The 23,652-nt window shown below is 36.7% G+C and overlaps 1 pseudogene; it reads left to right on the forward strand.

Moving 5' to 3' along the window:
- Positions 1–21,023, forward strand: part of LOC124503940 (small nuclear ribonucleoprotein F-like) — a 186,292-nt pseudogene extending 165,269 nt beyond the window's left edge.
- Positions 21,024–23,652: the final 2,629 nt, after the last annotated feature.

A 23,652-nucleotide genomic window follows, 5' to 3' on the forward strand; every position in this document is an offset into this window, starting at 1 on the left:
AATAAATAAACTTAAAAAATTTTTTTTGAACGAGAGGTCCCACATTTTCATTTTGCAATGAGTCCCATAAATTACGTAGCCATTCATCACTAAGGGATCAAGAAGAAAAAAAAATCACTGCCTCTAAATTAGAAGTTTCTTTCTTTGTCATTTATAGTCTTTAAATCAAGACTATTTGTATTAAATTGCTTAACTGAGAATTTTTCTGTGTGTATTATATAACATTTCTTATCTTTCAATCTTGCTAACAAGAACCAAAGTACCATTATTATCAAATTTATGTCTCCATTATAATGACGTTATATAATTAGAGGTTAATGTCCTTCATTTGAACAAAACTCACAGATATACCTGGCCAATGTTTGAAGATTTCTCATTTTCTTCTTCCCACATCCCTTCCCCTGCCCACCCCAAAAGTCTTAATCTGTGTTTCTGGATTTAAATTTTAATATTTTGTGTCATGAGCCCTTTTGAGAAGAGGATTTAAGATAATGAATCTCTCCCTAAATATGTGCATACGTGTGTAAGACTAGTATACACAGTTGATACAAGATGTGTTGGATCCCAAAACATGAAGCCACATTTACAAGATTTCTAGTCAGGAACATCCATTGTTCCTTCTGATCATATGCTCTGTTCTGCCCTGTGCCATAATCACTTTAATTCTTCATTAAATAAAATAATTGATTAATTAAATAAAATAACTAATAAAATTGTGCCTAATATAGAACTTAATGAGAGGGGAACAATTCAGGTTACAGAATTGTTTTTCAAGCTATGAATAACAACATGCTGATCAAAATAAAAACTGACAAGCACCTAGTATCTGTACCTTTCACCCTTCCCCAACCTAGTCACTAACTTTTCACCACGTGTAAACAATTAGACTGATGAGTGTAATACATTTCTCCCCAAGAAACCTGACATTCGGAACTGCTACTGTCTTGTAAAATATATTTCTACAAAAATAATGGATTTGGATTTGGGGAAGGGGGAGCTAAATCCTTTCTGAGGAACTACATTTTGTCACATGCAATGATTTATTCTGTCAGGAAAATAGATTCTATGAAGTACTAGAAGCCCCTTTGGCAAGAAAATTCATTTAGTCAAAAACTTTAATCTATCCTGGTGACAAAATTCTCTCTTTAGTTTATTGCTTAAAAATTGAGTTTTAGAACTTCCATGCACTTTTGTTTAAAAAAAAGTGTACCATTTTATGATGATCTTACAGTGATCTTAGGTCACATAAAAAGAAATTGATCACTAGGTAGAAAGTGAGATTTTATGTATCAAAAATATGTAATTGGTTTTGGTGTAGATATGCATCTTTCTCCAAAATATGTGAGCATTTTAATTTATTTGTCATAAACTCCTCTTTAACCCTGTGGAACTCAAAACAACCACAATTTCCTTAAATGGCATAACTGTCATGAAAATTTCCTATGCTATACTAAGTTTTCTAATTTTCTTTAAAAAACAACTAAAATTAGGTTCTTTTTCAAAGTCACTTTTTTCTTCTAAATCACAGTATTTTTATCCACAGAATAAATTTCAAATGTCTTGGTCTGGGATTCTAAATCAGGTATAATGTGTGAACCCTTCTGTGACTCTTTACAGGGTCCTCACTTCTCAATCCATCTTCAGGCTCACTTAGCAAGCCTGTTGCTCTTAACTTGGGGATTAAAATATATTTTAACAATTGTGTTCCTTTATAATCCTATGTATTTTATTTGAAGCATTTTATAATTTTGTAAATGTTTATTTATTTTTAAGAGAGAGAGAGAGAGAGAGAGAGAGAGAGAGAACGAGAACACAAGTGGGGGAGGGACAGAAAGAGAGGGAGACAGATAATCTGAAGCAGGCTCCAAGCTTGGAGCTGTCAGTGCAGAACCCAACATGGGGCTTGAACCCACGAACCATGAGATCATGATCTGAGCCGAAGTTGGATGCTTAACTGAGCCACCCAGGTGTACCTATTTGAAGCATTTTAAAACATTCTTGAGAGCAAGGATTCACAGGTTTTACCAGACTGCTAGAAACAGCTATATCACAAACAAACAAAATGATTAAAGACTGAATCTAAGAACTCTCTCTTTAGAAGTAAGCATATGAAATGGCAGCTGTGCATGTCCTTATGCAAGGATCAAAGTCACTTACGCATTGCACTAGATTCATTTTTTCCCTTGGCCTAGTCAAGATCATACTTTTATGTGTGATGTTATAAATATATTATTTCCTTTTGGGATTTATAGCAATGAGCTCCTTGATCTTCAGTATTAGTCTCCTAGCTATTTAATGCCATTGAATTATTTTCTCCTGAAGCCATGGGTGGTCTTTAAGGAAGAACTGGAGATGCGTTTCATGGCACCATGCTATCAAAGCTTCCAAAACCCTAATAGCACCCTTTATTTGCAGGTGTGTCTGCTCCGCTTAGGGAGTTGTGAGACACCAGAAAAATATCAGCTCCAGACATTATTCCTGACTCCAAAGAAATTTCCTGTGGAAGAGATAACTCATCATCCTTTTTGTAGATAGGGTTGTATTAGGACACAAAAAGCATCAAGTTTAAGAAGTGCCATCATGTCTATAATTGTTTATTTTATAAAGGCAAAGAAGAAAGCAGTAAATTTTCTGTGGCCTTGTGGCCTACTGTTTAAAAATTGCTTTGACTTAGGGCACATGGGTGGCTCAGTCAGTTGAGCGTCCGACTCTTGATTTCAACTCAGCTCATGATCCTGGGGTCATGGGATTGAGTCCTGTGTCAAGCTCCTAATCTTCTCACCTTTTTAAAAAGCGCTTTTAATTTAATAGGAAAGAATATATTTCCATTCCAATTGTGGTTTGTTAACTATCCTAGACAGAAAGATGCTGCATTTTTCCGTTAATACACATCACGTGTTTGAGAAAAATTGAGGTATGCATATATATTTTTTTCCTACAAGTGATTATTAGTTTTCATCAGATAATAGTAACTTCAATATAAAGGATCTTTATGTCCTCCAGAGTTATTATTTACTTTTTATTAGCAATGATATTCCCAGTCATTTATTTATTAATCATTCCATTTATGGACCATGTTTTTTTGGTGTCAAGTCTAAGAACTCTTTATCTAGCTCTATATCCTGAAGTCTGTCTCCTATTTTTTTCTAAAAGTTTTATAGTTTTACATTTGAATTTATGAGTGATTTTTCAGTGGAACAGGATAGAGACCCTAGAAACAAACCCACAATTATAGGGTCAATCAATCTATGACACAGGAAGTATATGCAATAGGAAACAGTCTCTTCAAAAAATGGTGTTGGGAAAACTGGACAGTAACATGCAAAAGAATACAACCAGACCACTTTGTTATACCATACACAAAAATAAACTCAAAATGGATTAAAGATATCAATGTAAAACGTGAAACCATAAAATCTTTGAAGAGAGCTTAAGCAGTTATTTCACTGACAACAGGCAGAGCAACATTTTTCTAGGTATTTCTCCAGAATCAAGGGAAACAGAAGCAAAACTAAACTACTGGGACTACATCAAATAAAAACTTCATCATAGCAAAGGAAAAACATCAGCAAAGCTAAAAGACAACCCACTGATGGAAGAAGATATTTGCAAATGATACATCTGATAAGGGGTTAATATCCAAGCTACATAAAGAACTTACACAACTCAACACCAAAGAAATGTATAATCCAATTAAAATATAGGCAGAAGACATGCACAGACATTTCTCCAAAGAACATATACAGATGACCAACAGACACGTGAAAGGGTGTTCAACATCACTCATAATCAGGAAAATGCAAATCAAAACCACAATGAGATATCACATCACAGCTCTTGGGATGGCTAAAATCAAAAACACAAGTGTTTGTAAAGACACAAAACCAACAAGTGTTGGTAAAGAATGCTTGTGCATTGTTTGTGGGAATGCCAACTTGTGCAGCCATTCTGGAAAACAGTATGGAGGTTCCTCAAAAAATTAAAAATAAAACTAACATATGATTCAGTAATTCCACTATTAGGTATCTTCCAAAAGAAAACAAAAACACTAATTCAAAAAATATATGTACCCCTATTTTTTAAATAGCACTCCTTTAGTTTATTATTTTTGTTCTTTTAATTCTCATACCCCTATGTTTATTGCAGCATTGTTACAGTAGCCAAGATATGGAAGCAACCACCCAAGTCTCCATTGATAGATGAATGAAGAAGAAGCGATTTTATTTATAATATATATTATATATATATATAATATATATTATTTAATACTACTTGGTGATATATAAATATATGTATATTGGAATACTACTTGGGCTTAAAAAATGAAAATTTCCCATTTGCAACAGCATGGATGGATCTAGAGGGTACAGTACTAAGTGAAATAAGACAAATATCATATGATTTCACTCATACGCAGAACTTAAGAAACAAAACAAATGAGAAAAACAGAAACAAAAAAAGAGTCTTAAATATGGAGAATTGGCGGTTAAAGAGGAGATGGGTAAAGGGGGTTAATGGTACTTATCATGATAAGCACTGAGTATAGCATTGTTGAATGAGTATATTGATCACCTGAAACTAATATACAACTGTATGTTAATTATACGGGAACATTTTTTTTTAAAGGAGATAGTTTGATAAAAATGATTTCAGTTCTTCTATTGGCTTTTTACCATCCCTCTGTATTATTTTTTAGATGTTGTTTTTACAAATTTCCGTATCTATCATTCACTTAATACAGTGCATTTAGAATTAATGTTATTACACTTCACATAAATTATACAAATCTTACAACAGTAAAATTCCATTTACCTGCAAATAAATACTTAAATACATGCATAAGTAAATATATAATTTCATTATTGATTTTCAGTTAGTTTCTATATAACATATGAAATTTACATCTCAGTTCATTTTTTTACAAATGTATAATTCCAGCCTCATTTGCTGAAAAATCTATCATTTCATTTAATTGACTGTGTGTGTGTGTGTATACATACACTATATATACATATATAATATATATACATATATATACACACGTGTGTATATATATAATATATATATTATATATATACACACATATATAATGTTTATTTATTTTTGAGAAAGAGACACAGTGAGAGTGGGGAGAGAGACCGGGGGGGGGGCAGGGAACAGAATCTGAAGCATGCTCCAGGCTCCAAGCTGTTCAGCACAGAGCCTGATGCAGAGCTTCAACCCACCAACCGCAAGATCATGACCTGAGTTGAAGTCAGACACTTAACCAACATAGCCACCCAGCTCCCCGACTCTGTACATTTTTTAAAGTAAACTGGGCAGATTTGTTTGGTTCTGTTTTTTGGTTCTCTATTCTCTGCTGACTTATATGTTTATCCTTAGGCCAAAAGCACACAGTCTTAATTACTGTACTATAGCTGTTTAAGTCTTGAATTTGGGAGATGTTACCTCTGTTATATTCATCTATTTCAAAATTATTTTAGATATTCTAGTGTTTTCTCCTTTTTATGTAAACTATAAGGCATACTCATCTATTTCTTCAAAAAATTTCAAAAAGATTTTGATAAGAATTGCATTAAATCTGTAAATCAGGGGTGCTTGGGTGGCTCAATCAACTGAGCTTCTGACTTGGGCTCAGGTCATGATCTCACAGTTCGTGGGTTCAGTACTGACAGCTCAGAGCCTGAAGAGTGCTTCAGATTCTGGGTCTTCCTCTCCCTCTGCCCCTCCCCCACTCATGCTCTGTCTCTCTGTCTCAAAAATGAATAAACATTAAAAAAATTTTTCTTTTAAATCTGTAAATCAATTTTGGTATAATTAGCATTTCATTGTGCTAAATCTTCTAATCCATTAAGATAGGATATTTCTGTATTTATTTACATCTTTTTGATAATTGTTTCAAGAGCATTTTCTAGATTTCAGCATACAAATCCTATACTTGTTTTGTTAGATTACATCTACACATTTCATTTGATGTGTTTACAAATGCTATCATATTTTTAAATTTGGTTTCTGCATACTCACTGCTAGTATGCTGATATGGATTTAATTCTTGTGCATTGATCTTTTATGACCTTGATGAAATCATTTATAAATTCTAGGGTTTTTTTTTCTTATGCTTTCATTGGAATTTTCCACATAAACTACTGAATCATCTGCCTATGATAAGTGTTTTATTTTTTTCCCCAATTTGTAAGTCTTTATTTCTTTTCTGCTTGCAGTGATTAGAACTTCCAGTTTTATGCTGAAGATCAGTGATTAGAGCAAAGATCTTTGCCTTCTAACTGATCTTCGAGAAGAAAACCTTCAGTTGTTCACCATTAATTATGGTGTTACCTGTAGGTTTTTATAAATGTTATTTTTCAAGTTGGGGAATATCCTCTCTATTTCTATTTTCCTTGGAGTTTTCCTCATGAATGGAAGATGAATTTTGTCAAATGATTTTTCTGGATCAACTGATATGATTTTACCTAATTACCATGTTGGTATGGCAGATGACACTGGCTGTTTTTCAAATATTGAGTAATGCTTGTATTCCTAGGATAAATCCCAATTGGTCATGGTACATAATTATTTCTACATATTGCTGAATTCAGTTTGCCAATATTTTATTAATATTTTTCGTATTCATGTTATTGAAATACATTGGTCTGTAGTTTCTTTTTTTAATCCTTCCTTTGTCTAGTTTAGGTGCCAGGTAAATGAATTGGGGAGTGTTTGCTTCTGTTTTCTGGGACAGATTACAATATTTTGTGTTAATTCCTTATTAAATATGCATTATATATTTCTCCAATAATTCTTTTTTTTTTTTTTTTTACAGAGAGAGAGAGACAGCACGTGAGCAAGGAAGGAGCAGAGAGAGAGACACACACACACACAGAATGCGAAGCAGTCTCCAGTCTCTGAGCTTTCAGCACAGAGCCCTATGTGGGGCTCAAACTCACGAACTGTGAGATCATGACCTGAGCCGAAGTGGGACGTTCAACCCACTGAGCCACCCAGGCACCCCAATTCTCCAATAATTCTTCAATAAAACCATTGGGGAACTGAAGTTTCCTTTTTATGATACCGTTGTTTATTCTAAAATTTATTTTACATGATATTAATGAGGTTAGTCTTGCTTTTCCCTTGATTGCCTGTATGGTATAACTTTTCATCATATTTTTACTTATGTATTTCATTATATGTGAATTGAAGTTCTTGTAAACAAACCTATAGTTGGGTATTTTTTCTTTTTTTTTTTTTTTTGTTTCCACTCTGACAATATCTTTTAATTGGTGTATTCTGACCATTTACATATATAATGCAACTATTAGTATGGTAGGGAGTCTGTCATTTACTTTTTATTGTTTTCTGCTTGTTCTCGCTTTTTCATTTCTTTCTCTCCTGTTTTATGCCTTCCTGTAGATTACTTGAGCATTTTTATAATTCAATATTCATTTATCTATCATATATGTCAGTGTTATATATGTATGGCATTTCTTAGTCGTTGCTCTAGGAATTTATTGTACACATACAGCTTACAACAAGCATTCTATTGATGTTACCATACTACCAGTTTAAGTGAAGTGCAGAAACCTTACTTCCATTATGCTCTTTTACCCCCTTTTCATAATATAATTTTTACAAATGTTTCCTCTTTATATATGGAGAACTACATTAGATAATTTTATAAGTTTTGCTTCAACCATCAAGTATAATTTAGAAAACTCAAGAGAAGAAAAGTCTAATTCAGTTATTCAGAATTTTGCTCCTTCCATTACTTTTTTTCCTTCCTGATGTTCAAGATTCTTTGTCAGTGTTTTTGTTTTTCTGTTTTTTTTTTTTTTTATTAGAGAATGCTTTTCAGCTGCTCATTTTCGGTAGGTCTACTAACAACAGATTCTCTCCATTTTTGCTCACTTGAGAATGCCTTGATTTCCCCTCCATTACTCAGGAATATTTTTGCCGAATATAGAATTCTCGGTTGGCAGTTCTTCTAGAACTTGAGAAATGTGTCATTTTATTCCAGACTCCATAGTCTCTGTTGAAATGCCCGTACTTAGAATTATTGTTCTCTTATAAGTAATGTGTTGGTTCTTCATAGATGCTTTCAAGATTTTTTCTGTGTCTCTTAATTTTCAAAAAAATTAACCATGGTGTATCTTGGCTTGTATTTTTTGAATATCCAACTTGGGGTTTCCTCAGATTTTTGTATGTATTGCTTTAGGTCTTCCAAATTTTCACTATTATTTGAATGCTTTTAGGTTATACATCTGCTTCTGAAACTTCAAGGACATGAATGTTAAATTCTTGTGATAGTACAATTCATCGTATGTCTAAAACTCTCAATTTTTCTTAGTCTAATTGTCCCTGTTAAGATTGGCTATTTTCTATTGTTTCTATTTCATTCCATTGATACTTTTTTCCCTGTCCTCTTCAATTCACTGTTGAGGCATTCATTGACATTTTTTCCATTGTACTTCGTAGTCTTAAACTATCTGTGTCTTCTTTATATCTCCTACTGATTTGCCGAGACTTTTATTTTTTTTGTTTGTTTTAAATATGCCTGTGATTGTTCACTGAAGTATTATTATAATGTTGCTTTACATCCTTGTCAAATAATTCTAACATCTGTGTCATCTCGGTTTTGTCTTCTGATAACTGTCTTTTCTCACTCAAGTTGAGATCTTCATTGCTCTTTGTATGATACAAGATTTTTGGTTGAACTCTAGACATTTGGGGTAATATGTCATACAACTCTGGATCTTACTTAAATTGTTTGTTTTAGCTGTATATTCAAATACTGTTTTGCAGAAGGAGATGCTACCCAGTTACTGTCATCGAGGAAAGGAATTCTAGGTTTTCCCTTTGACTTTTCTTGACACCTGAGGAAAAAGGAAATCCTTGATACTGTTGGATGGGAGTGGAAGTTCATGCACTCTACTAAGACCCCACTAATACCTCCCTGACTGGGAGGGAAAAGACTACCTTGCTCCTATTCCTCACTTGGCATCCATTCACATTGCAAAGGGGGGAGTGTCTTAGTTACCAATGAGCAGTTGCAACATCCTGACATTTCACTAGGCCTTGCCTGAAGCCACCCCAGTGAGGAGTGAGAGGGACATTGTGCTACCACTATCACAGACTTGAAGTCCAAGCCTCCAACATAGTCTCCACTGTACTGCAAGGTGGGGGACTTAGTATTGTTGACTGCGAATGACACCACCCCTTTGCTGGGAGTTTGGGGGTACCTCTTTACAGCACAGTGAGTACGGAAGTCTAGGATTACCACTCCAATTTTTGTTTGAGAGCTTTCTGGCTTGCTGGCTTTCCCAATATCCTGACTGAGACAGACAAGGCAAAAGCAAAATCAGGGAACTCACCACCATGTCATAACTCAGAACCAAGTTCCCTAACATGTTTTACATATCCTCTCCATTTTTAAGAGTCTCCTTGTTTCATTTGTAATGTCCAGGATTGTTAATTACATTTTATGGGCATAATAGGGCAAAGTGTATCCACTTCATTTTCCCCAAAGTAGGATTTGGAAGAATATTTTTGTGAGTAACTTTTTTTGCTCTGAAAACTATCTATAATCTCTTGGTAAGAGTGAAAATATTTTTACCACAGTAAGATATGACTGTACACTTATTTGTGGAACTAAATAGACTGAGGTCAATGGACTTATCATAAGATTAATAAGAGTAATAATATTTGGATATGAGAGTCATAGTTTTAAAAAAGGGGGAATCCTAAAAAACTTAGATTTGAAAATATAATATGATTTAGCTTCTTAAAAAAAGCAAAAATGAAATATCCCTTCTAATTTTTGATTACTAATATTTTTTTTATGGATGTCAGTAATTTGTCCTAGCAATCGTACACATTTTCCCCCTCGGCATAAACTATTCTTAGATAATTTGCCTACATCTATCCTCTTTTTATAGATCCTTTTCCAAAAGCCTATGCCATGTAGAAAGCAAAAGGAATGATTCCATTTCCCAGGTACAATTCTATAAAAAAGAAGATGAGATGTAATATAAACTGGGCCAACAGGGTTGTCCTTCTTCAAGCTTTGGGATTACAATTAAAACACGTGCAGATGCACACACACACACACACACACACACACACACCGCTGAGCTCTTGACCTGAGAGGTTGTGTAAAACAGAGACAAATGAAGCAAAGCACACCTAAAATCCAAATGATAAAGCAGCCTCTCTGAAAAAAGCCCAAGATTCTTGTGGCCTTGGAGCACTGGGAGAATAATACAGCTTCTGACTAACCAACTTTTGGAGCAAATCTTTTAAAAGCCACATTTAATTCTTGCTTATGGATTCTATAACATATCTCTTCTTGTTTATGAAAATCAGATATTTTTAATGTTAATAATGTTCTCATTTAGGTAAACACTCTTTTAAGTCTTCAGAATTCAGTACAGCAATTGATATTTTCCACATGTTACCACTTGACTTTGATTCTTAGATTCAAATAGCATTTGCCAACCTTTTGTTTGGAAACTTAAAGAAGTTTAAGTCAAGTTTAAATTAAAGAAGTATAAGTCATAAAAGAACAAGGAGCATCCCAAGTCTTGATTTGCAATTTATCAACATAAAGGTAACTTATTATACATCAGGTGAGTGATTTAAAAAAAATAAAAGCATAGTGGGAATAAACTGGAAGAATTAATGTCTAAACAACTCAGGTAAAAGTAAAACAATGGCAGAATAAATAATAACTTTCACATGAACAGCCATTCAAGTCAACAAATTGGTATATTAAAAATTAAGTTAATTAAGGATGATTAACATATATAATGACCATATTAAAATCTTCCAGGAGACAAGAATTAGGAGAAGTCCATTGATCTCAGAACTCTTCACGAATGCCCAACATGTTGGGGCAGAAATCAAGAACAACTGTACACTTCTTTTGAAATGGAAGACTTAGAATTAATAGAGTTGAGTTTTAAATACTGAAAGGATAAGTTTATAATAACTATAAGGGGCTAAAGGACTATGGAATCTGGAAAGGAGACCTATCACTAGGGGACAAAAAAGAACACTCATCTTAATAAAGCCTCTGTTTTTAGATGAATGAATGAATGAATGAATGAATGAAAAATAAATAATTAAATAAATACATAAATAAATAAATAAAGCCATTAATCATGTAGTAAGGCATACTAGCATAAGAAAAGTCTAGTTCCAAAGAGGTCATCATGGGACCCCATGGAGCGATACAGTGCAGCTGTGTAACTATACAATCATGAAAATACAGTACCAACCAAGAATGATTGTTCAGAGCTAAGTCAGTGTTACACAAGCTGATGCAGTAAATGTAACCTCATAAGTGTTACTGCACTTCCATTCACTGGTTCTCTGGCATGTCTCTCACCACACCCCACTCTCATGGTACTAAAAGTGGAAATTTTTGCTTGGAGAAGAGAAGTAGCTAGCTCTTATGGAAACCCCCAGGTACAATACAATTTTGATGCTATTCATCATTACTGTAACCTTTCTTGGGAGGGAAAAAGAGAAAAAGAGTACCCTATTCTACAAAGGTATTTAGGATGGTGTATTTTTCTGTTACGACACCATTCTGTACTTAATCATGAAACAGTTATCACTATGGAAACAAAAATTAAAGCCTAGTTATTCCATTATTTATCAAGTTGTACCAATCCATTATTATTTTCTAATCATTATGTTTTACTGATATGGACCTGTGTCTGAAAAATATTACATGAATATTTGCATTTATCATTCTTAAAAATAGATGTTTCGGGGCGCCTGGGTGGCGCAATCGGTTAAGCGTCCGACTTCAGCCAGGTCACGATCTCGCGGTCCGTGAGTTCGAGCCCCGCGTCAGGCTCTGGGCTGATGGCTTGGAGCCTGGAGCCTGTTTCCGATTCTGTGTCTCCCTCTCTCTCTGCCCCTCCCCCGTTCATGCTCTGTCTCTCTCTGTCCCAAAAATAAATAAAAACGTGGAAAAAAAATTTAAAAAAAAAAATAAAAAAAATAAAAAAAAAATAGATGTTTCTACTCAACAAGTCCTGTATCTATATTTGGGATGCAGGGAACCAGGGTTTTTTAAATTGTGCAAACATATTTCAACATGAAGAGATAAGGCTTGATATTAACCTTTATATTAGCTGGTCATACTTCCATACTTTTATGTGTGATGTGCTCCTATTAAAAAAAAGTAATGGAAAGTAATCCACTTGAGGTTGACAATTTATAAATAGTGTCTAGAATTAGCATTCTGAAGCCAGGATGTTCTAATATAGCAGAAAGAACTGATGTTGCTATTGGAACAAATTGATTTATCCATCTTTTACTTTACATCTTAATGTAAATTAAATAGTACATTATAAAATTGTAAATTGTGATAGATGATCTTATTGGACTCTACCTATAAAATTCCATTTCCTAAAAAAGAAGATAAAAATTAGTTTTTTTTTCAAAGTGATAATAGATAAGTCACACTAACTCCCTCTGACCTCATGAGATATCACCATGCTGGAAATACCCAATTGAAATAATATCATTCTTTAAATGTACCATGCTTTATCAAGTCTTTCAAAACCAAAATTATTACAGATACTGTATGACACAACCATTTAATAAAACTCAAATCAAGACACTTTCACAGAAAATACAGAAATACAAACTGAGCTCAAATGAGCTCAGAAATTTCATAAAAGAGCTCTTTACAATCAGGTCACTACTACACCAGAATTTAATTTTTTAAATTCTATTTACGTGGATGAAGATACAGGCAAGGAAAAAGTTGGTTCCACTTCAATTCTCACTTGACAATGGACATAGCAAGGAAAAGATACATATTAATTTATACACACACACACACACACACACACGAAAGAGAAAGTCTTCAGAAACATCAAATGTTCTTTAAGACTTTAAGAGTTGCTGGAGAGTTTTAATAATAAAACATTTTCTAATAAAGGGCCTAGTTCTTTAACATGGGCTGATGATGTAGAAGTCATTCTAGATTTCATTTTGCTTACCTCTCATTTACCAAGCTCTTGTTCCATGTCATAATTCAGGCACTTCTGAGAAAACACTTCCCATTGCTGATTCATCACCTTGTACCTGAGCTACAGCAATAGCCCCTGACTACTTCAGTTTCATCTCACCTCCTGCAGCATACTCACTTCATTACTACCTTTAATCTAAAGTCTATAACCTTAAAGTATTTTTCCAAAGCATACCCCGACCACCTGTGATTACCTCCTGCAGCTTTCAAAGATCCTCAACAACCTACAAAAGCCTCAATACATAGATGCTGGAATGAAAAGCCAGAGGTGACAAAATAATAGTGAAGATAAAGGATAAGGTATAAAATTAATGCATCAGGGTCTCAGAAGAAACTGGCAGATTTAGAGCAAAGGTGTAATATTATGTGAAGGGGTAAAAATATTCAGATGTAGGTATATTTGCATATACTTTGGCCTACATTATTGAGCGACTTACTTATAGAGGTTACTAGGTCTCCTTTCTTTCCTCGACTTGATTCAAATTTAGCAGGGAGACAAAATTCATTGATTTTGATAGGTGCTATATTGTCAGGAGAGCATGAGTTCAGAAGAAGCACAGAGGGATGACAGCTCAACTCAACCCAGAGCTGTCAATAAAACAATTGCCCTTAAGAGGCATAAGCTTATGAAGTGACATTTTGGCTTTGACTTCGAGGATGAAAATGAATGTCTGGGTGACATTCATTCACATAAAAGACCACATTCTGCTATTCATTTCCACCTCGTGTGGAAATAATCAAGATTCTTGATATTAAAAGGTAGTCACAGTTTCCAATTTCTTTGTATTTTATTTTAAAATGTGTATTTTAACACATGTGTAACATATATGTAGCATATATGTATACATATATTTACCATTATAACGAACATATTTTACTTAAAATATGTATTTAACATATATGTAACATATATGTAAAGTTTATATGATGCACAATCATAAAAGCATATATTATGTACATATTTATAAACTATATAGTTATACAAATATACTTTCTGAATAATTATGAGGTATCTTACATTTTAGTTTTTCTAACCCATCCAATTATAAACCACCATCTCACTTCTCTATCAAGCCAGTAATAATGGTACATGGATGAACTGGGACAGCAGGAAGCTATTGAGCAGAGTCTCTTGGTAGGGAGGGTAATAAAGAAAACAGCAGGATCTTTCTGATCTTTGGAGACAGAGGTACCTATCATTGAACCTAATTCTGATGCTAACTACATGAACAATTTGTTTCAGGTTTTGTAATTTCAATGTTGTGCTTTCAATCATTTTTGAAATGCCAAGACTTTAATTTTTTTTTTCACCAAAAGGGTGCTTTTGATTTAAATGAGCTAGCACAAATTAAATACAACACCCAGGTCTTTCTCAAAATTGCAACACTGAACATGTATTAATCCACCCCTCTTGACCATCCTTAATTAAACCGTTAAATAAGATTAAAGAATTTTTTAAAATAATCTAAGCAACTCTGGAGAATAATGCTATTATAGTTTGGATTTTCATCAAATGTAACAAATCAATGTGTGCCATTATTCAGGTATGCTCTTTCTTCCCTTGCATACTTAGCATGTTGTCATTACATACCATTTTTTTCTCAAGTGTGTTTGTGATGTTGACCTTGCAAGGCAGGGAGTACAGTGGTTAACTAAAGGCTCTTGAATTAAACAGCCCATCTTGGAGAACAGGCAATATCTCTTATTATTTTCATGGCATTGGAGATGTAACATAACCTCTCTGCTCTTCAGCTTTCTCAAGTGTGAAAGAAATATAGTATCACAACCTATTTCATCAGGTTGCTGCAAAGATAATATGATATATATAAAGGGCTACCACAATGCCTGGCATATGTAAGGGTTCAGTAAATATTCGCTCTTCTGCTTCTGTTGTTGTGTTATTTCAAAGGACTGTTCCCTCCCCTTCAGCTGGAACAAGAGATCCTCATATGGTTATCTAAATGACATGGATCTGGATCAGTGGAACCAATTTGGGGCTCCAGAAAGTAAATGTTTTATGTGGAATAACAGGGCAATATACATAAAATATAATGGAAAATTGATGTCTGTCATGCCTGAGCAGCAGGGAGGAGGAAGCTGATTCAGAAGAACAGGGCTTCAATGCCTGTAAACAGTCTTTGTACACAGGAGATCTTCATCAGGTCTTTATTGATTAAATTAATAGTAGTCACAGATGGAACAAGAGAGTAAATTAATTCACTGTATTATTTTTCTATAGCTGCTGTAAAAACTTATTACAAACTTGGTGGCTTAAATAATACAACTGTATTGGCTGATAGTTCCGTGGATTGGAGGTTTAAACCTACTGGGTTAGAACCCAGGGGTCAGTCAGGCTGTATTTCCATCTAGAGGCTTGAGGAATAAACACATTTCCTTATTTTCCAGTTTGCAGACACCATCCCTTTTCCTTAGATTATAGCTCTTCTCCTAAATCTTCACAGCCAGCAACAATGGGTTGGGTCTGTCTCCCATCACATTCTCCTGACTCTGCTTTTGCCTCTCTCTTCCATTTTGAAAGAACCCTGTGATTATACTGGGTCCACTCACATAACCTAGGAGAATTTGCTTATTTCCAGTCAGTTGATTAGCAACCTTAATTCCATCTATGACCTTAATTCTTCTTTGCCATCTAACGTAGCATATTCACAGTTTCCAGGGACAAGGACAGAGACATCTCTGGGGTGCCACTATTTTACCTGCCCCAGGAAATGCAGGACGATGAGCAGTGTATTATAATTAAACCCTAATCTTAGAAATATAGTTTTTCTTTGAATTAACCTTCTAAGCAACTGTTTCTTAGCAAAAAGGCAAATACTGTGATCCAATTGCAAAACAATTTAAGGAAAAGAGAGTGGAATTTTTTCTTAATCTCTTCATATAGCTCCCAATGAACAAACTGATCAGATTGTAAATGACAGTCATTATAAAAGTAATCAGGGCATTCGGGAAATCACTGACCTACCTTGCAGCCTTAGGCAAGTCAATTGACACTTCAGCCAGTTTTGATGTCTGTAGAAGAATAACAAATACCTCTTTACATAATCACAGCTCCTTCCCATGAATTTACAGGGGAGAAATCTCAAAGTATGAAAAGATCAATGCAAATATATAGTTGTATAATGAATATGGGCACCTTGTCTTGTGTTCTTATGGATAAAAATGTGAGAAGGTAGTTCTTCAACACTCCGTCAGTCACATTGCAAGCACTGGCCTGCTGTTACCTCAAATTGACTTCAGTTTACTTTTGAGCTAGAAAAATCTTATTGAATCCAGTCCTCTCACAATTCAACAGATACAGGTAATGTTTTGGGCTGAACTGTGTCTCTGCAACATTCATATGTTAAAGTTCTAACCACCAGTACCTCAGAAAGTGACCTTGTTTGGAGACAAGGTCTTTGAAGAGGCAATTAAGTTAAAATGAGGTCCATTACAGTGGGCCCTAATTCAATATGAATGGTTTCCTTATAAGAAGAGGAAATATGGTCATAGACACTTAAAGAGGGAAAATTATGAGAAGACATGGGAAGAAGAGAGCCATCTACGAGCCTGGGACAGATCCTTCATTCATGGCCTTCGTAAGGAATCCACTCTGCTAATATCTTGGTCTCAGACTTCTAGCCTCAAACACTGTGAGAAAATAAATTCCTACTATTTAAATTATCCACTCTGCTGACCATTATTACAGCAATCCCAGCAACCTAAAGCAGGTATTAGGAAGGAGACTGGTAGATTTGCACCCACATAGGACAGTGAGACCTGCAAGTATTGATGATTATTTCCTTCATGCACCACACAAAGTAGTGGTGCTTGAACAGTGGTTTATTTCATGCAAGTTGTTTTCTCGCTGAAACTCCACTAAAACACTATTGATTCTGTATACACACACACACACACACATATATGGGGGAGTCATAAGATAGGTGATTTTATATATATATATATATATATATATATATAGCATCCAAAATAAGCAAATCTATGGAGAAGAAAATAGATTAGCGGCTGCCAGGAGCTGGGGGGAGATGGGGATACTTGAAGTCATAGCTAAGAGACACAGGATTTGTTTTGAAGGTAATGGAAATGTTCTAAATTTGATTGCAGTGAGGGATGCACAGTTCTCTGAATATATTAAAATCGATTTAATGGTATACTTCAAATGAGTAAATTGTAAGGTATGTATATTCTGTGAGCCACCAATGGTTCCAGATGATTGAGAAATATAAAGTCTTTGAACTTGATTACAACACTGTTATATACATATTGCTATTATCCCTTTACACACACACACACACACACACACACACACACAAAATACATTGATACACAAAAGCTTGCTTATTGGCCACACACTAGGAAGTGAAAAATCTGCAGGTGAACCCAGGCAGTCAACATACAGATTCCATGCTCTTCATTTTCACATTTTACTGTTTGTATCAGGCAGTAATTTTACTCACTCATTTACAGAATAGTGAGAACCATCTGGCTACTCAATGTCATGTGAAAAATAGCAACTGAATGTGTGCTTTGTTGTCCAAAAGATCCATACCATGCCTTGATCTGGTCACATTGCAAACCCAAAGGAGCTGTAACATGGAGAATAAAACACTGCTTTCCCATCATTGCATGTTACTCTTTTAATCAGAGTTTATACTGTCTGCATCAATGACTTGAAACCAACAACAATAAGCAATCATGCCTCCAATTGTCATCTCCTGGGCTGCCGGCTCTAAGCAGTGGTTTCTTTCTGTTGACACATATTGCTTAGCTGCTGGCATGGCAAGTTGTTTTCTCGCTGAAACTCCACTAAAACACTATTGATTCTGTTGGGATGGCTAAAAAAGAGTCACTATCTCGTTATCATCTCCCTTGCATTGGCCTTGGGACTGTAATTTTCCAACCCAGGCATAATATGACAAAAAATACCTACCCTACACATTAAAAAAAGTGAATAATGCTAATATTGCTTTTTTTCTCCTTTGTGATTTTTAACCCAGTGAATACAATGAAATATAAGCAGCTTTTCTCCTGGGTGCACTTCTTAATGATGAGTTACTCAACTGCTTCATAAAGTCCTTCTTGGTGAAAGAAATTTCAGTTTCTGGCTAAAGGGGGAAAATTCTACTGAAATATAAGTGGAAAACTTCAGAAGTGCTATGACAGTCACAGTAAATATTTTTACCTTTTACTTTCATTTCTCTTTTCCTCATGGCCTTTTTTGAATATGATGAAGTAAGTCCTTTAACTTTTCATACGGATACCTATTTATCTCAAGGTAAGAACAAAATGTTAACTGTCAGAATTGAATACATTCTATACCAAAAGTCATGGTTATCCTGGAAGGGATTTGTACACTGTAGTGGAGACATTATGAGTGTCTTCCTTCCTGAGAGACTATTCCACAAAATGTCTTTACAGTGAAACCTGCAATCCAACATCAGTTATCATGCATGCTAGCTAAAGAGCAGGAGTAGAAAAGAAAAGAGAAAAAAGCAACCAGTGAAATGATGCCTACTACTATAACTAAAAATGCCACTTATTGTAACTTTCTGTTCTGTACCCTCTGTTTTTAATTTTTTTTAATGTTTATTTATTTTCTATATATAGAGAGAGAGCCAGAGGGAGAGACAGAGAGGGACACAGAATGATTGGGGTAGGGGCAGAAAGAGAGGGAGACAGAATCTGAAGCAGGTTCCAGGCTCTGAGCTGTCAGCACAGAGCCGGATGAGGGGCTCAAACTCAAGAAATGTGAGATCATGACCTGGGCTGAAGTAGAATGCTTAACTGGCTGAGCCACCCAGGGACCCCAGTCTGACCTGTATCCTCTTAAACACACCTGTGTATTATCCTGAATATTCCCTACAGAAACACTGTGAGATACATTTATTAACCTATCTTATAGATGAGAAAACTCATGTTCAGAGAGTTTAAGGAACTTGCTTTTAATTGTACTGATGGTATGTAATAAATGATAAATTTAACCTAGATATGTTAGATTCAAAACTTGTAGCCTTTAAACACTGATAACTCATGAACCTTCTTTGCTTAGTTTCTCTATTTCTCAGTTGTAAGGGTTGGTCAATCAGAGACATTTAAAGTAAGCTTTACCCATTGAACAATCAACTAATGCACAAATGAAGACAAGTGAAGTCACTCTAAACTCAGAGCAGTGATGGGTTAAAAAAAAAAGGTAACTGCTACATAGAATATGAAATTTTTAGATGTAGCCATTTCATAGCAGTAGGTGGATATACTTAACGCAGAAGGTGTTCCAAGAAAAATAGGGAACTTGACCCAATGTAACCAAATATTTCCTCGGAATTTTTCTCAATACATGTCTATTGATAGAAATTAACAACTGTTTTAAGATTAACACATGACTTGAACATGAATCGTCTTCTCTAGAGAAGTAATTCTATAATGATGGACCACAACAGTTACTAATCTAAAGCCTATTACCTACTCCTGTAGGAGTAAGGGGAGAAAATTGAGACCAGAAGCATAGCTTATTTGTTTGTTCGTTTGTTTTAATTATCCTGTTCCAGACTGAGTAAAAGAGGGTTTTATCTATCTGGCATGACACTCTTTTGTGTTACCAGGTCAGAAATCAATAAATAGTAAAAGGATACAAAGTGAATTTCACTTAACACATATCACTGGCCATATTTAGTATACTCTGTAATATTACTATTATATTCTTCAGACAATAATATTGAAATATCTATTTGAAACTAATGGCAGCAAATAAAAATGTATTTACCTAAACACATTCTCATATTGGGGACTTAAAAATCAATGATATTTTATCCTACAATTCTGATAAAGAGTCTACTGAGAATGAGATTATGATATGGAAAAAAGGTAACAGGCAATAAAAGAATTTTGATGTATAAAATAAGCAAAATGAGAATGAAACAGAATTAATAGTAATAAACAGAATTAGCAAAGAAGTAACATACCACAAATATTCAAAATATCAAATAATCATGAAGAGACAAAGTGATATAAAGTTGTACAAAACATTTTAAATATTTTATGAATATAACTATAAAAATTTCTTTCTTGAATTCAGATTAAAAATTCTCATCAAAATTATAGCAAATCAAATTCAACATACACCATGACCAAGTAGAATTTATTCCAGGTATGTAAGATTCATTCAACATTCAAAAACCAATTAATGCCACCCCCCCATATAAAGAACTAAGGAAGAAAAGTTACATGGGTACGTCAGAAGTGAAAAACATTTGACAAATATCCAACGCTTATTCATGATTAAAAAAAAATTCTCTGGAAATACAGGGGAACTTCATAAACTTGATAAAGAACAGCTTTTAAAAAAAACCCTGTAAGCTAGATAGGGAAAAATCTGTTATAAGATGGTCAACAGGGGTGGCTCAGTCGGTTAAGCGTCAGACTTCACCTCAAGTCATGATCTCACAGTTCGTGGTTTCAAGCCCTGCATCAGGCTCTGTGCTCAGAGCCTGGAGCTTGCTTTGGATTCTGTGTCACCCTCTCTCTCTGCCCCTCCATTGCTTGTGCTCTGTGTCTCTCAAAAATAAATAAATGTTAAAAAAAATTTTTTTTAAATTAAAAAAAAGATGGCCACCAGGACTGACAGGGAAATTCCAGTCCCCTACTGAAGACTCCCCTTCCGAGTGCTTCTTGCTGCCCCACTTGCTGTGCTGTCAAATTACTACTAATATGGAATGCAGAAGTAACAGAAGATAAATTGTCCCCCATGCTTATGCTCAGGACTCAGACCTCTGGAGAGGGATCTCCTCTGAGCCCACCAGTGTGAAATAGAACTCCGACCCACCAAGATCTCTGAGTGCCTCTTGGTTTTTCCGCCAGCGATCCAGCCTGTTTCCATAATGTATGTGGTTCCCTGACCAGGAAACCCAACAGCGCTGGCCCATTGTTGTCACCTGTTTGGGAAAATGGCGAGGCAGTGACGGAATGAGGAAACACAGCAGAGAAGACACTCCCTGCCTGATTTTCCGTGGTCTCCTGCTTGGTCACCTCAGGCCAGCCCCACTGCACCGTTCCCACCAGACTCAAGGAGACTTGGCAGGTGAGGACCTGGACCAGATGTCGGATACCTCGGATACCGGTAAGGCCTGGGGCCCTCATTCAGTCAGGCCTACCCACAGGGGGGAAGGGGGACCTGATCACTCTCCAGAGACCTCAGAGGTCTCACAGGTATGGGGCCCCAATTCAGTCCAGCCTCCTCCCCGGCTGGAAGGGGGACCTGATCACTCCCTGGAGACCTCAGAGGTCTCACAGGCAGGAATTCTTTGAGAGGGAATGTAATAACCTTTGGTGTGTATGTGAGTGTGAATGTGCCACTCAGGTCTGGCTTGCCTGCCGAGTTCGATTCTGTGGCTCCACGGGTGGGCACCCTTAAGGTTCCCAAAAGCCCACAGAGTCTGAGTGGGACTGTCTGCAATTCTGTGGTGAATGGCATACAGTCTATGGCAGCATCGGAATAGTTTCTGATAGTAAGTCACAAAGCTGAGACCACTACAGCTAAGTGTCACCTAAGTTCCTTTGGAACATGGCCAGATGGGCATCTGACTGGTCTCCTCATTAGAGGGGGCACCCCTACCCCTCCATCTTTGCGACTCAGTCTCACGGGAACATTACGGGGTTGGGACAGAACAAAGAAGGGGTTTTCAGGAGACTGCGGAATTAAGACAACCCCCAGCAAGTTAAGGACACTATGTGAGTAAGAATGGCCCACTTTTGGTGTAGGATGGCCCTAAAAGGGAACCTTAGATGTCCCAATGGTCTGCTGTGTCTGGCATGTTGTCACCAGGGACCCAGGCCACCCTGATCAGTTCCCGTATATTGACTCCTGGTTAGAGATAGCCCAAACCCTTCCCCCTTGGGTGCGATTTACAGGCAACAAACAGAACAGGCTACGGTACAGAAGTCCCAACTTCTGCAAATTCTCACCAGTGATCCAGAGGAAGAACCAATCTTGTCCCCACCATCTCAGTCTCCCGAGACCATCAGCACCTAATACCCCGGTTCTCAATACTCTGCCACCTTCGGTCGTCCCACCACCTACAGACTCAGCACATCCTCTCTCCCCAAGACCAGCAGTCAGATTGTGTACCCAGCCAGGTGCAGGCACTCTCCAGATGCCACTCCACATCCACGAGTACCAAGTGATCCGAGCAGGGGCTAAGAAGTCCATGAATATGCCCAGCAGCAAGGGGAATCCCCCAGGGATTATTATGAGAGGCTATGCCAGGCTTACACCCCATTTGATTCCGAAGCACTAGAGAGCCACGACAAAAGGATGGGGAAGGTCCAGCTGTCATAAGGGGGGGGGGGCAGAACCTTCTTAGCAAGGGGCCAATGAGCCTACTGCAAGGAGAAAGGATATTAAAAGAATAAATGTCCCAACTAGGGAAAGTCCCAGAAACCCAGCTGATATGCACAAGAACCCTGCAAAAAGAACTTCATAGGGCTATGCAGGAATAGATTCAGACTGAGGGTGACCAGGCTCACTTCTTATTGGCCCCCATGAGTCCATGGTCAAAATAAAAGTAGGGGGGCAAACTATGACTTTTTTTTAAATTTATTAATGTTTATTTATTTTTGAGAGAGAGAGGGAGGGAGGGAGGAAGGGGCAGAGAGAGAGGGAGACACAGAATCCTAAGCAGGCTCCCGGCTCTGAGCTGTCAGCACAGAGCCAGATGCAGGGCTCGAACTCATGAACTGAGAGATCATGACCTGAGCCGAAGTCAGACGTTTAACCGACTAAGTCACTCAGGCGCCTCCCAAACTATGACTTTTATGTGAACTCAGGGGCCACACGGTACAGCATGAGTTCCTCTACCTACCTGAGTGCCCTATCCCTCTCCTTGGCTGGGATATACTCACAAAGCAGTGGGCCAAAATAACCTTTGCGCCCATGGGATGCACCAGCCTCTACTTGAATAAAAAAATGGAGGTTATTCTGTGCCAAGGCCCAACTGAGTGGCCCGCCTGAATTTAGGACTGCCTTCCCCACTGTATAGGCCAAGGACAACCCCCTCAAACTTGCCCACAACTAGGCCCCCATCATGGTAGAGTTAATCCCAGGGGCTCAACCACAGAGACAGAGGCAATACCCCCTCCCACAAGGGGCAAGAGCAGGCATCCAAGAACATCTGTCCAGACTCAAAGAAGCATGTATTTGGGTTGAATTCTAATCACCCTGGAACACACCGCTCTTGCCAGTCAAGAAGCCAGGAGGAGGGTACCGACCAATTCAAGAAGTGACTGTCTCCTTGCACCCAGTGGTCCCAAACCCATACACCCTCCTCAGCAAGATCCCAGGCTCTGCCAGCTGGTTTAATGCCTAGACTTAAAGGATGCCTTCTTCTGCCTCCACTTGGCCCCCTAGAACCAACCCTTGTTTGCCTTCGAATGGACAGAACCAGACACAGGGTATCAGGTGCAACTGATTTGGACGTGCCTCCCACAGGGTTTAAAAAACTCTCCTTCCCTCTTTGGGAAGGCACTGGCCAGAGACCTCGCCAGCTTTCCAAGGGAGGCCACACGCTGCACCCTTCTCCAGTATGTAGATGACCTCCTCC

The sequence above is a fragment of the Lynx rufus genome, unplaced genomic scaffold (genome assembly GCF_022079265.1).
Source record: "Lynx rufus isolate CCGP_SWC_20201006 ecotype Redwood Valley unplaced genomic scaffold, mLynRuf1.p SCAF_8, whole genome shotgun sequence".
Lineage (NCBI taxonomy): Eukaryota > Metazoa > Chordata > Mammalia > Carnivora > Felidae > Lynx > Lynx rufus.